A 15,352-nucleotide genomic window follows, 5' to 3' on the forward strand; every position below is an offset into this window, starting at 1 on the left:
GTTAATGACTGCTTCAGCTACAACTGCTTGCTCTGCTCACGTGTGCTCATGCTCTCTCTCTCCCCCTCTCTCTCCCCTCATTCACACAAGCCAATAGGAGTAGTTTCTAAGAGTGCTCTACTGAGTCTGTTAGAATAAGTTACAGATTTCTTGGGAGATGAAGGGACGATTATGTTCTATATTATTTCCTCTTTCTTGAAACCTCTGTTTCTCTTTTTTCTATTCTATCTCCATCCCCTTGGCCTTCAAACATATTTGATTCTCCTGTGCCCTAAGACACCTTGAATCACACAGCCCTCCTAACCTACCAGCATCTCTGCATCTTCCTTGTACTTTGAAGGTACTCAACAAATACTGAGTGAAAGAACAGATTTCCATAATTTTCCACCTGACATAAAATTGATATTTTTATAAAGAAACAGGAAGGTAATTCCACTGAAAGGAAACAAAAATCAATATAGTGTTTTTAGACATTCTCAGCTGGACAAGAGCTAAAATTTAACATGAAAAAACAAGCTGAATAAAACAGTATCTTAGGAAAAAATACTTGTTTCCTGCTGTGAAAAATAAGTTAGCTACCAGACTTTCATTAATAAATTGATAACCATTGGTGGCATTACTCCCGGTGGGAATTGTACCATATTGCTACAAAGCTAAAGTCATAAAGGCTAGAGGCCAACGGTCTTATGGAGGAGAAAGGATTTGCACTTAAAAATAAATAGGCAAACAAAAGTCAACCAAAGATGTTCCTTCATTCACTCACAAACATTTCATTCTCAACCCAAGCAGGGGTAAACTAAAAGGCCTGGCCTCACAGAGCTTCTAGTGCAATGGAAGCTACACACAAGGGACAATGATCTCCGGTCTGTGCATTGAGGGTGGGAAGTAGAGGTACTTAATTCAAACTTGAGGGTTCACAGTTGGCTTCCTTCAGAGTATGATATCTGGTTTAGCCAAGTGAAAAGGGAGAAGAACATTCCAGGCAGAAGGAACAGTATGTGTGCAGACCTAGAGGTAGCTGACTAGGGAACTTGAAAGTTTTCCCGTCATTTATTTATTTATTTAAATACTTACTGGTTTTATAGTTATGAATGATGAAGATTAAAACTATTTATAAAGTATTGGTATGATGTATAGATCTTTATAAATGTATAAAATAAAGCAAATGTGCTTCAACAAATGTATGTTTGAACTCTTAAGAAAGAGAAATCGCCAGAGGCCAAAATAAAGCCAATTAAAAATCAAATGAGTAAGCGTGTGAACTGATACTTTGTCAGACCAAGGAATATTTGCAGATATATATAATGAAGGGTATTTAATGCCCATGCAAGCAGGAAACAGGGTAAATGGGTAATGGTTCTCCAAGAAAAGCTGAAACTTTTGAAAGAACTGAATTGAAGCAATTCACAATGCCTGAAGTCAGAAGCCACAAGAGTAGCATCAGATCCCCATGAAATTCAGACAATAGAGTTCTTTGATTGAGGCTGTTGGGAGGAATCAATTTTTTACTCTTGTCTTTCCAAATGAAGGAACACCTCTAAAATGACACTTTTAGCCTCTTGTTCCACCTCTAACTCAGCTCCGTCAAATACCCGACTGGAGGGTCATAGACATCAGTCCACACCCCTTAAGTGGGTGAAGTAAATTTAATAAAAAGCAGTGAATGCTGGAAATTTGTTTCTTTTCCTTACCTTTCGAACCCAATATAATCCAGTGTAAGTTGGAAATCCTAGGTAAAAGTGTCTGGTTATGTGGCCTGTTTCAAGATCTAGCTTGCTAAAGGGATGGGGTTTCAGGCAGGGAATGTAACTTAGCAAACCCATTTAACCATAACATGTTCTCCAACCTATACGTGTTCTTCAAACACCTTATTTACCTAAGTATCTCTGCAAAGCTCCACACCAGCCAGCATCACATGGTTTTCTCAGAGTGCTATGCCTATCTCCTGTAAGGTCTTTCTAGAGTGTCATTCTACAATATCAGTGGGCCACTTCAGTCAATGGCCTCTCCTGCTTCTGACCAATGTGGTAAATCTGCGCTTTCCTGAGTCTGTCCATCTGCTGTTTGAGGGACATAATGTACAAGTCAGAGCATTCTTCTTACTTACGTGCTAGTGGCTGTATAGAAGGCAGGAGCGAGCCAACATTGAATGAGATCCCAGGAATGCAGTGATTACGGCCTAAAGACTTGAAGAAAAGCATAGTTGTAAGGTATGTTGTTCTATTTTGTGTTATAAAATTCTGAAAGGTAAATTTAACATGACCAGAAATTATCATTCATATTTTTCTTCTGCCTATTCTAAGACTTGCATTTATGATGATCATCACCTGATGACCATCAGCTCACTGGCAGCCAGTATTCATAAGCAGCACAATGGATGTGGCATCGTCAGAACTAATAATATAACCAATATAAATAAATGGTATTAGGGAACTGCAAAAACAAGAAGATACTATTTTCACACCAACAGGTTGTAAAGAGCCACAACATTGTGAGTATAACAGAGTTGCTCTTTTTTTCTCTCAGTGGAAATTATGAAATTAGGGAGGAGGAGCACATTTGACAATGAAATATATAAGAAAATTGTTCCTGAACCTGAATAAGAAGGGATGGTACCTAGACACTGCTAGTGTGAACTGATTTTCACATGCACTGCCTGGACAATGAAAAATGTAAACATCGCTTCTGTACCCAATCTTCTAATTTTTCATTGAAAATTTTAATTGTGTTAGCCTCCTATTGCTGGTGTAAGAAATTACCAGAAATGCATGCACTTAAAACTTATTATCTTACAGTTCAGGAGATCCGAAGTCTAAAATGTGTTAGCACCGCTGCATTCCTTCTAAAGGCTGTTTCTCTGCCCTTTTGAGCTTTTAGAGACTGCATGCATTGCTTACATCATAGCCTCTTCCTCCATCTTCAAAAAATTATGTAAATTCTGACTCTATTCCTTTTAGGAAAGCAAACATTTATATGATAAAATAGATTTTATGGGGCTTTTGAAAGATGTAAACAAAATGTGTTAAGTGCCTAGCACAAAAAGTACACAAGTGGGAGACTGGGAGACATGGTTATTGTTACTATTTTCATGATGATGATAACGATGAAAGATTTCTATCCCAGAAGTTAAAATCTTAAGAAGAAAAAACTGACTACTGAAAGCACATCCAGAACGAGTTAAACTTAGATTGTACTTTGCCATTTACCAAGCTCATTCACACACATGATCTTATCTCATCTTACCCGCAATTCTGTGGCACAGGCATTATTTTCATTCCTGATTTTATGATGAAACTGAGTCTTGAAAACTCAGTTGCTTCACCACTTGTAGTCTGCATTTTGCCACTTGAACCCAAGACTCCCCCCATCAAATCTGCTATACTTTTCATTACAAAATAGTTCTGCTCTCTAACAGTTCCAAATGCTCAGGTGTTTATTATGTAAATCAGTGATTTTCGAAGCCGGGTTCTGGGCCAGCAGCATCAGCACCAGCATCACCTGTTAAAAATGCAGATGCTCAGGCACCATGCCTGAAGTGCTGAGGGTCAGGATGGGCAAGATGAGTTTTGTATTAGCCCTCCAGGTTATTCTGATGTACTCTAAAGCTTGAGAACCACTGATCTAAAATATTGCTCTCTTCTTCTAACTGCTTACAACCCCGAGATTAAAGCCACACAAAGCCATGTAAAAAATGATTCAGTGATTAAACTGAATCCTAGAAGTTTGAAGAGCAAACTCATTGAAAACTTTGTTCTAAATATTTGGATTTTTCACCTCAACAAAAGTACAACATATTCTGTCTATGTATGAAAGAGAAAAGTAAAAACCTGGGGGCTTTAAGATTGAATTTCAATAGGGACAGAAGTAGGATAATAATGATGGCTTCCATTCATTTATTAATCTATTGATGGACAGCTGGGCTCCTTCCATAGTTTGGCTATTGTAAATAATGATGCAATAAACATCAGGGTGCATGTATCCCTTCAAATTAGTGTTTTTGCATTCTTTGGGTAAATACCTAGTAATGCAAATTCCTGGATCCTAGGGTAGTTCTATTTTTAACCTTTTGAGGAACCTCCATACTGTCTTCCACAGTGGCTGTACTGGTTTGTGCTCCCAGCAGTGAACAAGGGTTCCTTTTTCTCCACATCCTCACCAACACTTGTTTCTTGAGTTTTTTATTTTAGCCATTCTGACAGGTGTAAGGTGATAATTTGCATTTCCCTGATGATGAATGATGTTGAGAGCATCTTCTCATGTATCTGTTGGCAATCTGTAGCTCTTCTTTGGAGATATGTTTGTTCATGTCTCTTGATCATTTTTTAATTGGACTACTTGCTTTTTGGGTGTTGAGTTTTATAAGGTTTTTAGATATTTTGATTACTTCTCCTTTATTGGATATGTCATTTGCAAATATTTTCTCCTATTCAGTAGGTTGTCTTTTAGTTTAGTTTTTTGTTTTCCTTTACTGTGCAGAAGCTTTTTATTTTGATGTGGTATATATATATATATACAATGGAATCTTATTCAAGCATAAAAAGAATGAAATCTTGCCATTTGCAAAAACATGGATGGATCTAGAGTATAATGCTAAGCAAAATAAGCCAGTCAGAGAAAGACAAATACCATATGAGTTCACTCATATGTGGAATTTAAGAAACAAAACAAATGAACAAAGGGGAAAAAGAGACAAACCAAAAAAACAGACTCTTAACTGTAGAAGACAAGCAGATGGTTACGAAAGGAGTGTGGTATGAGGGATGAGTCAAATAGGTAAAGGGGATTAAGATACATTGATTTCGATGAGCACTGAGTAATATACAGAACTGCTGAATCACCATACTATACTAATACTGAATCTAATGTAACTCTGTATGTTAACTACACTGGAATTAAAAATTTTTTAAATATGTTGTGGGGTGCATATATACATACATAAAATGATGGTTTCCAGAATTTCCTCTCCTATATTATCTATGATTGCTTAAGCAGGACCTTGAAAGATTAGTCTATTATCAGTCCTCCTCCTCTTCCTCATTGATCATATGCTTTGAGAACACTTAATTGCAACAGGCCAGAATGACGAGATTACGTCCTGTCACAGTTGGAACAAAGACAAATTGTATGTGGCATGCCACAGGCCGAGAGGGGCAAAGGGAGAGCTGACATTTTATATGTTATAAATACTGCTTACTCGAAGTTCATCAAATTGTTTCTAGATCTGGGAGTAAGGGCAAAGGCTCTCATTCTGATTTACCATCTATGTCCTGATGGGTTGAATCAATATCCAGGAGCAATTTGGGAGGGCAAAGATCCCTGCAGGTTGCCACACCAGAGGTTTATTAGCAGAAGCTAGGGATCAATCAAGCTTTGAAAGAGGCCCTGGGGAAGACTTGCAAAAAGCATCCCTCAGGTAAAGCAGTCTGCTCCAAGTCTACCATGGAGAGTAAGCATTTCAAAGGACATTTAGAAGAGAAGGTGAGGCTAGCAGTGCTTTCATCAGAAGCCCAGATCTAGGGTAAGGTTGGTTCTCTGCTCAGCCTTAGGCTTTCCTTGTCCCTCTAGTTTGGAGCCTCTTCAAAACCTGGGGTATACTCCACATGAGAATGGGGTTATTCCAACTCTTCAGAGAAAGAACTCTGCCATGGCCAGGGAAGAGACCCTGGCATCCGTCCTGTCATAGGTACGGTGAAACATCTTTCTGCAGAGCCCTGCACCTTAGTTGGCCCCCAAGAGCCACGAAGCCTGTGTCCTGGCCACAATTGGCAGGTGATTTCATGCCTAAAGAGGACTTTTCTATAGAATCACCAGAGGACAATTCCCTGCAGCATAGCAAGGCCTTCTAGTGGGGTAGAGGGAAGGAGGTGAACATTTATTGAGCAGTAACTATGTGCTAGACCTTTTCCATACACTAACTCATTTTATTCTTACAACAATCTCATTTAGTAGATAATTTTATCCCCATTTTTCAGACCAGAAAACAAGGCAGATGAAGTTAGGTTACTTACTCAAAGTCACACAGCTTGCAGGTGGCACAGCCAGAATATGAACTCGGGTCTGGCTTCAAAGTCCCTGCTCTCCTCACTACAGTGCTATCATAGCAGAAGGAGCCCAATGAGCTCACCACCTGTCTCTGAGCAAAGGGCACTTCAGGCCTTCCCGTGTGGCTGTTTCCAACAGATCGATGGAGGTCACAGTGTAGACATCACCTGTGCCATCTTTGTTGGCCCACAGACATACATCCTAATTATGTTGTCCTGAGGGAGGATCATTATGCACTTTTCCTACCACTGAACAAGGAGAGGGGGATCAAAGGACAGCTGAGTCCTCACAGATGATCCCTATTTATTGTACCTATTCCTCTTTCTCCATCCAAAAACCTCTTTCCTCCATGTTACCCCCATACATCCCAATTAAACAGAAAGCCATCATCAATTTTTTTGCTATCTCTTACAAGAGGAAAAAAAAAGGCTAAGGAAAACATTTTATTGCAAAGGCCAAACAGCATTTGCTGCAATCTGCTTATTTCAGCACAATCCTCTAAGTGCTGTTTTATTTGCCCTAAACAAGCTTGATATACAACACAGTCATAACCTTAATGATATTTCAGCCAGTTAATCATTCATTAGGCTAAGTCAGAACAGTCTTCTGCGAAGTTTGTATTCCCATTTTCAGGTTGGCCAAACTGACCTCTTTTAGAACAGACTGCTTTCTTCTTGAAATATATAATGTATTATTCCCAAGTGGAGATTTTAACTATCATGGCATAGTGAGGTATTTACTGATACTTCACTCTATATTCGCCAACTACAATTATATCCTTCATTTTACAAGCTGTTTGCCAGGACAATTCCATGACAGAATCCATTCCTCCATACTAGGGCAAGGTTCCTTGGAAGCACTAACTTAGGGGTGCAAATTGCCAGCCAGAGCAAACAATCTGGAATGGAATAGGAGAAGAGCATTTGTAGACAGCCCAGGGTATTTTTGCCATGGCCTAGATAGATGTAGGAAGGAACACTTACTCTCATCTTTGTAAGCTGATTTTACTGTAGCCATTTGGTCAGCAAATCTAAATTCGGAAATTCGCCTAAGGAATAAAAATGGGTATACACTGCAAGAGTGAGGCATCAGCCTCCGGGATACAATGTGTACTTACTAAGAACCATCATAGGGTGCTCTGTCTTCAATGGGCAGAATATATGGGTCTGAGAAATAAAGAGTAAAGGTAAAAGTTGCCCTATTGCCACCACTTCCCACCCCAACTCTGGCCTCTATGAGTTAGGAAATCCTATTTCCCCAGAGGCCAATAGGCAAGGAAAGAAGTTACCATCCCGGCAGGAATAATTAACCCAGGGTAACAAAAGATAGGGTTGCTCTTACACCATTGGAGCAGGAAGAAATATGTTTGGTACCCAGATTTATCCACTGGAGCATCTTTTAGTATTTCTTTGCCAAATTTCAGAAGAAAATGGGTAAGTACAGCCACCACAGTGTGAGCCAGAGTCCTGGGCTTCTCAGGGAAAGCCCCTAAGGCAAGGCAAATCTAGAATGAGAAACAGAAGACAGAGATTGTAAATTCTCATTTACAAGGATAAATTACATTTATCTCATTACAAGGACCCCAAGGATAGCTGCCCTCCTGGGGCTAAAAGTTCATCCCACTAACCTATTTTTCCTCAGAAAAAGAGACCAATCAGAATCCTAGAGGAGCTGTTCCCAGCTGAAGTAAATTTATTATATTAAGCAAGTTGACCCAAGCAGTGCAAGAGGTGGATTTTAGTGGATACCGTGGTGTACTGACAAGATTCATCTCCTACCAGAGCCACCTCCACCCGAACCCTGGCACACCAAGGCACACCAAGGCACAAGGCACTCACTGTCCAGGCTGTCCCGACTGTTGATTGCTGACAATGTCAGCTCACAGCTGGGCCAATAAATTGTCCCAGGCTGAAGGTCAAGGTTACACTCTCTCTCCAGGGGCAGCCTGCATCCTATCACCGGACAATGAGGGTTCGAACAAAGACCCAACCCCCTTGTCTGAGTGAGGTACAACTCTGAAGGGCTATTCCAGTTCCAGACTTCCTCAGAGGATTGGCCAAGGACTTTGCTGCTTTTGCATAGCAGACTAAGTTCCTCCCCCACCCCCCACCCCACCCACCCAGTCCTGCTGCCTTCACTCACTCACAGGTGGTTACCCAAGGGCACTCCCCAATAAACTGCACTGAATTATCTGTTTTCAAGTCTGTTTTTCAGGGAACCCAACCTAAAATGAATGTGAATAGTGGCAATTCTTAAATGAAGGGGTTATTGAAGGTTACTGTCTCCTTTTTGCATATCTGCATGTTCAGATTTTCAACAGTAAACATAAATTATATCTGTAGTAAGAGTTACATGTGCATACATACACACTGCATATATATAAAGTTTCTTAGAGTCTCTAAGTGCAGAGGAAAACAGCCATTTTGGTGTGACCTACAACATACAAAATGAAGAGAAGACATTTGGAGGGAAGAATATTTCATCACACTGTCATTTGAATTTGCAATTTTCTAGTTATTGGTGTGTTTGAATAAGTATTTCATGTTCAATGACCAAAATGAAAAAAAAAAAGAAGAGGAGACAAAACCAATACAAATATATTAAATATATTAGTGAAAAAAATCTTGGTAACAGACAAAAGAAAACACCCTAGAAACAAATAATTCACTGAAACGGATTCAAAATATAAATATGTATAGTATTATAATTAAAGAAATTATAGTATTATATATAATATATACATTACATGATATTATTATATACACTATATTACATTATATTTATACCACTATATTGTATATATTATTATAATTAAAGGAATTAAATTGCTCTTTTAAAATTTTCCCATAAAGAAGAAAAAAAGATCTGTCAGGCTTAGATAGGTTTACAATAAGTCTCGTCAAATTTTTAGAGAAAAATAATTATTGATGAAAATGAGGTCTACAGCAATCTTATATACACTGGTTTAGGGAGATATACGACTCCGAAAAAGGTATTTGGTATTATTTTCCCCCATTTTTTAAATCCATTTTAAGGTGTGTGTGTGTTTTTTTTTGTTTTTTTTTTTATTTTTTTATGAAATTTATTGACAAATTGGTTTCTATACAACACCCAGTGCTCATCCCAAAAGGTGCCCTCCTCAATACCCATCACCCACCCTCTCCTCCCTCCCACCCCCCATCAACCCTCAGTTTGTTCTCAGTTTTTAACAGTCTCTTATGCTTTGGCTCTCTCCCATTCTAACCTCTTTTTTTTTTTTTCCTTCCCCTCCCCCATGGGTTCCCGTTAAGTTTCTCAGGATCCACATAAGAGTGAAACCATATGGTATCTGTCTTTCTCTGTATGGCTTATTTCACTTAGCATCACACTCTCCAGTTCCATCCACGTTGCTACAAAAGGCCATATTTCATTTTTTCTCATTGCCATGTAATATTCCATTGTGTATATAAACCACAATTTCTTTATCCATTCATCAGTTGAGGGACATTTAGGCTCTTTCCATAATTTGGCTATTGTTGAGAGTGCTGCTATGAACATTGGGGTACAAGTGGCCCTATGCATCAGTACTCCTGTATCCCTTGGGTAAATTCCTAGCAGTGCTATTGCTGGGTCATAGGGTAGGTCTATTTTTAATTTTCTGAGGAACCTCCACACTGCTTTCCAGAGTGGCTGCACCAATTTGCATTCCCACCAACAGTGCAAGAGGGTTCCCGTTTCTCCACATCCTCTCCAGCATCTATAGTCTCCTGATTTGTTCATTTTGGCCACTCTGACTGGCGTGAGGTGATACCTGAGTGTGGTTTTGATTTGTATTTCCCTGATAAGGAGCGACGCTGAACATCTTTTCATGTGCCTGTTGGCCATCCGGATGTCTTCTTTAGAGAAGTGTCTATTCATGTTTTCTGCCCATTTCTTCACTGGGTTATTTGTTTTTCGGGTGTGGAGTTTGGTGAGCTCTTTATAGATTTTGGATACTAGCCCTTTGTCTGATATGTCATTTGCAAATATCTTTTCCCATTCCGTTGGTTGCCTTTTAGTTTTGTTGGTTGTTTCCTTTGCTGTGCAGAAGCTTTTTATCTTCATAAGGTCCCAGTAATTCACTTTTGCTTTTAATTCCCTTGCCTTTGGGGATGTGTCGAATAAGAGATTGCTGCGGCTGAGGTCAGAGAGGTCTTTTCCTGCTTTCTCCTCTAAGGTTTTGATGGTTTCCTGTCTCACATTTAGGTCCTTTATCCATTTTGAGTTTATTTTTGTGAATGGTGTGAGAAAGTGGTCTAGTTTCAACCTTCTGCATGTTGCTGTCCAGTTCTCCCAGCACCATTTGTTAAAGAGGCTGTCTTTTTTCCATTGGATGTTCTTTCCTGCTTTGTCAAAGATGAGTTGGTCATACGTTTGTGGGTCTAGTTCTGGGGTTTCTATTCTATTCCATTGGTCTATGTGTCTGTTTTGGTGCCAATACCATGCTGTCTTGATGATGACAGCTTTGTAGTAGAGGCTAAAGTCTGGGATTGTGATGCCTCCTGCTTTGGTCTTCTTCTTCAAAATTCCTTTGGCTATTCGGGGCCTTTTGTGGTTCCATATGAATTTTAGGATTGCTTGTTCTAGTTTCAAGAAGAATGCTGGTGCAATTTTAATTGGGATTGCATTGAATGTGTAGATAGCTTTGGGTAGTATTGACATGTTGACAATATTTATTTTTCCAATCCATGAGCAGGGAATGTCTTTCCATTTCTTTAAATCTTCTTCAATTTCCTCCATAAGCTTTCTATAGTTTTCAGCATACAGATCCTTTACATCTTTGGTTAGATTTATTCCTAGGTATTTTATGCTTCTTGGTGCAATAGTGAATGGGATCAGTTTCTTTATTTGTCTTTCTGTTGCTTCATTGTTAGTGTATAAGAATGCAACTGATTTCTGTACATTGATTTTGTATCCTGCAACTTTGCTGAATTCCTGTATCAGTTCTAGCAGACTTTTGGTGGAGTCTATCGGATTTTCCATGTATAATATCATGTCATCTGCAAAAAGCGAAAGCTTGACTTCATCTTTGCCAAGTTTGATGCCTTTGCTTTCCTTTTGTTGTCTGATTGCTGATGCTAGAACTTCCAGCACTATGTTAAACAGCAGCGGTGAGAGTGGGCATCCTTGTCGTGTTCCTGATCTCAGGGAAAAAGCTCTCAGTTTTTCCCCGTTGAGGATGATGTTAGCTGTGGGCTTTTCATAAATGGCTTTTATGATCTTTAAGTATGTTCCTTCTATCCCGACTTTCTCAAGGGTTTTTATTAAGAAAGGGTGCTGGATTTTGTCGAAGGCCTTTTCTGCATCGATTGACAGGATCATATGGTTCTTCTCTTTTTTTTTGTTAATGTGATGTATCACGTTGATTGATTTGCGAATGTTGAACCAGCCCTGCATCCCAGGAATGAATCCCACTTGATCATGGTGAATAATTCTTTTTATATGCCGTTGAATTCGATTTGCTAGTACCTTATTGAGAATTTTTGCATCCATATTCATCAGGGATATTGGCCTGTAGTTCTCTTTTTTTACTGGGTCTCTGTCTGGTTTAGGAATCAAAGTAATACTGGCTTCATAGAATGAGTCTGGAAGTTTTCCTTCCCTTTCTATTTCTTGGAATAGCTTGAGAAGGAATAGCTTAAAGCAGGTATTATCTCTGCTTTAAACGTCTGGTAGAACTCCCCTGGGAAGCCATCTGGTCCTGGACTCTTATTTGTTGGGAGATTTTTGATAACCGATTCAATTTCTTCGCTGGTTATGGGTCTGTTCAAGCTTTCTATTTCCTCCTGATTGAGTTTTGGAAGAGTGTGGGTGTTCAGGAATTTGTCCATTTCTTCCAGGTTGTCCAATTTGTTGGCATATAATTTTTCATAGTATTCCCTGATAATTGTTTGTATCTCTGAGGGATTGGTTGTAATCATTCCATTTTCATTCATGATTTTATCTATTTGGGTCATCTCCCTTTTCTTTTTGAGAAGCCTGGCTAGAGGTTTGTTAATTTTGTTTATTTTTTCAAAAAACCAACTCTTGGTTTCGTTGATCTGCTCTACAGTTTTTTTAGATTCTATGTTGTTTATTTCTGCTCTGATCTTTATTATTTCTCTTCTTCTGCTGGGTTTAGGCTGCCTTTGCTGTTCTGCTTCTAGTTCCTTTAGGTGTGCTGTTAGATTTTGTATTTGGGATTTTTCTTGTTTCTTGAGATAGGCCTGGATTGCAATGTATTTTCCTCTCAGGACTGCCTTTGCTGCGTCCCAAAGCGTTTGGATTGTTGTATTTTCATTTTCGTTTGTTTCCATATATTTTTTAATTTCTTCTCTAATTGCCTGGTTGACCCACTCATTCGTTAGTAGGGTGTTCTTTAACCTCCATGCTTTGGGAGGTTTTCCAGACTTTTTTCTGTGGTTGATTTCAAGCTTCATAGCATTGTGGTCTGAAAGTAAGCATGGTATAATTTCAATTCTTGTAAACTTATGAAGGGCTGTTTTGTGACCCAGTATATGATCTATCTTGGAGAATGTTCCATGTGCACTCGAGAAGAAAGTATATTCTGTTGCTTTGGGATGCAGAGTTCTAAATATATCTGTCAAGTCCATCTGATCCAATGTCTCATTCAGGGCCCTTGTTTTTTTACTGACCGTGTGTCTAGATGATCTATCCATTTCTGTAAGTGGGGTGTTAAAGTCCCCTGCAATTACCACATTCTTATCAATACGGTTGCTTATGTTTATGAGTAATTGTTTTATATATTTGGGGGCTCCGGTATTCGGTGCATAGACATTTATAATTGTTAGCTCTTCCTGATGGATAGATCCTGTAACTATTATATAATGTCCTTCTTCATCTCTTGTTACAGTCTTTAATTTAAAGTCTAGTTTGTCTGATATAAGTATGGCTACTCCAGCTTTCTTTTGGCTTCCAGTCGCATGATAAATAGTTCTCCATCCCCTCACTCTCAATCTAAAGGTGTCCTCAGGTCTAAAATGAGTCTCTTGTAGACAGCAAATAGATGGGTCTTGTTTTTTTATCCATTCTGATACCCTATGTCTTTTGGTTGGCGCATTTAATCCATTTACATTCAGTGTTATTATAGAAAGATACGGGTTTAGAGTCATTGTGATGCCTGTATGTTTTATGCTTGTAGTGATGTCTCTGGGACTTTGTCTCACAGGGTCCCCCTTAGGATCTCTTGTAGGGCTGGTTTAGTGGTGACAAATTCCTTCAGTTTTTGTTTGTTTGGGAAGACCTTTATCTCTCCTATTCTAAATGACAGACTTGCTGGATAAAGGATTCTTGGCTGCATATTTTTTCTGTCTAGCACCCTGAAAATCTCGTGCCAATTCTTTCTGGCCTGCCAAGTTTCAAAAGAGAGATCAGTCACGAGTCTTATAGGTCTCCCTTTATATGTGAGGGCACGTTTACCCCTCGCTGCTTTCAGAATTTTCTCTTTATCCTTGTATTTTGCCAGTTTCACTATGATATGTCGTGCAGAAGATCGATTCAAGTTACGTCTGAAGGGAGTTCTCTGTGCCTCTTGGATTTCAATGCCTTTTTCCTTCCCCAGTTCAGGGAAGTTCTCAGCTATGATTTCTTCAAGTACCCCTTCAGCACCTTTCCCTCTCTCTTCCTCCTCTGGGATACCAATTATGCGTATATTATTTCTTTTTAGTGTATCACTTAGTTCTCTAATTTTCCCCTCATACTCCTGGATTTTTTTATCTTTTTCTCAGCTTCCTCTTTTTCCATAACTTTATCTTCTAGTTCACCTATTCTCTCCTCTGCCTCTTCAAGCCGAGCTGTGGTGGTTTCCATTTTGTTATGCATTTCGTTTAAAGCGTTTTTCAGCTCCTCGTGACTGTTCCTTAGTCCCTTGATCTCTGTAGCAAGAGATTCTCTGCTGTCCTGTATACTGTTTTCAAGCCCAGCGATTAATTTTATGACTATTATTCTAAATTCACTTTCTGTTATGTTATTTAAATCCTTTTTGATCAGCTCATTAGCTGTTGTTATTTCCTGGAGATTCTTCTGAGGGGAATTCTTCCGCTTGGTCATTTTGGATAGTCCCTGGCGTGGTGAGGACCTGCAGGGCACTTCCCCTGTGCTGTGGTGTATAACTGGAGTTGGTGGGCGGGGCCGCAGTCAGACCTGATGTCTGCCCCCAGCCCACCGCTGGGGCCACAGTCAGACTGGTGTGTGCCTTCTCTTCCCCTCTCCTAGGGGTGGGATTCACTGTGGGGTGGTGTGGCTCGTCTGGGCTACTTGCACCCTGCCAGGCTTGTGATGCTGGGGATCTGGCGTATTAGCTGGGGTGGGTAGGCAAGGTGCACGGGGGCAGGAGGGGCAGGCTTAGCTCGCTTCTCCTTAGGTGATCCACTTCAGGAGGGGCCCTGTGGCAGCGGGAGGGAGTCAGATCCGCTGCCGGAGGTTTGGCTCCGCAGAAGCGCAGAGTTGGGTGTTTGCGTGGAGCGAGCAAGTTCCCTGGCAGGAACTGGTTCTCTTTGGGATTTCGGCTGGGGGATGGGTGGGGGAGATGGCGCTGGCGAGCGCCTTTGTTCCCCACCAAACTGAGCTCTGTCGTCCGGGAGCTCAGCAGCTCTCCCTCCCTTTGTCCTCCAGCCTTCCCGCTTTCCGAGCAGATCTGTTAACTTATGACCTCCCAGACGCTAAGTCGCACTTGCTGTCGGAACACAGTCGGCCCGGCCCCTCTGCTTTTGCAAGCCCGACTCGGGGGCTCTGCTTGGCCGGCGAGCCGCCCCTCCGCCCCGGCTCCCTCCCGCCAGTCCGTGGAGCGCGCACCGCCTCGCCGCCCTTCCTACCCTCTTCCGTGGGCCTCTCGTCTGCGTTTGGCTCCGGCGACTCCGTTCTGCTAATCCTCTGGCGGTTTTCTGGGTTATTTAGGCAGGTGTAGATGGAATCTAAGTGATCAGCAGGACGAGCAGTGAGCCCAGCGTCCTCCTAAGCCGCCATCTTGCAAAACCTCCGAGACAGAATATTAAGAAAGGTCTGTGTGTGTTTTTTTTTAAACTAAGTTTTAGATGCACATTTGGTCCTCCAACAGCTTCTTAGGATGTTTATGAAATAATTTTTTTTTACCAATAACTTTTTATTTATTCATTGGATTTTCCCAGGGTAAAAAGAGAAGGGGAAAGGGTCAGCATGTGTGTTACAAAACAATAGCAAATGGGAAAGGAAGTACCCGGCACAGCAAAATCAGCCACATAAACACCCCCAGAGATGTAGTCACTAAAGACCAAGGGGGCTCAGTCTCCTGCAGTTCAGAAATGAGGGGAAGGGA

General features: G+C 40.5%; 1 long non-coding RNA gene across 2 annotated transcripts in view; it reads right to left on the minus strand.

Annotated features, from left to right (window-relative positions):
• The window catches only part of LOC125164223 (uncharacterized), a 135,502-nt gene that overhangs the window by 72,015 nt on the left and 48,135 nt on the right, over positions 1-15,352 (minus strand). For both annotated transcript variants that reach the window (XR_007151687.1, XR_007151688.1), the window contains exons 4-5: positions 7,384-7,546; positions 2,108-2,186 (exon numbers count right to left, since the gene is read on the minus strand). This is a non-coding gene — a long non-coding RNA (uncharacterized LOC125164223). The remainder of the gene's footprint in view (positions 1-2,107; positions 2,187-7,383; positions 7,547-15,352) is intronic.

Source organism: Prionailurus viverrinus, chromosome B1 (genome assembly GCF_022837055.1).
Source record: "Prionailurus viverrinus isolate Anna chromosome B1, UM_Priviv_1.0, whole genome shotgun sequence".
Lineage (NCBI taxonomy): Eukaryota > Metazoa > Chordata > Mammalia > Carnivora > Felidae > Prionailurus > Prionailurus viverrinus.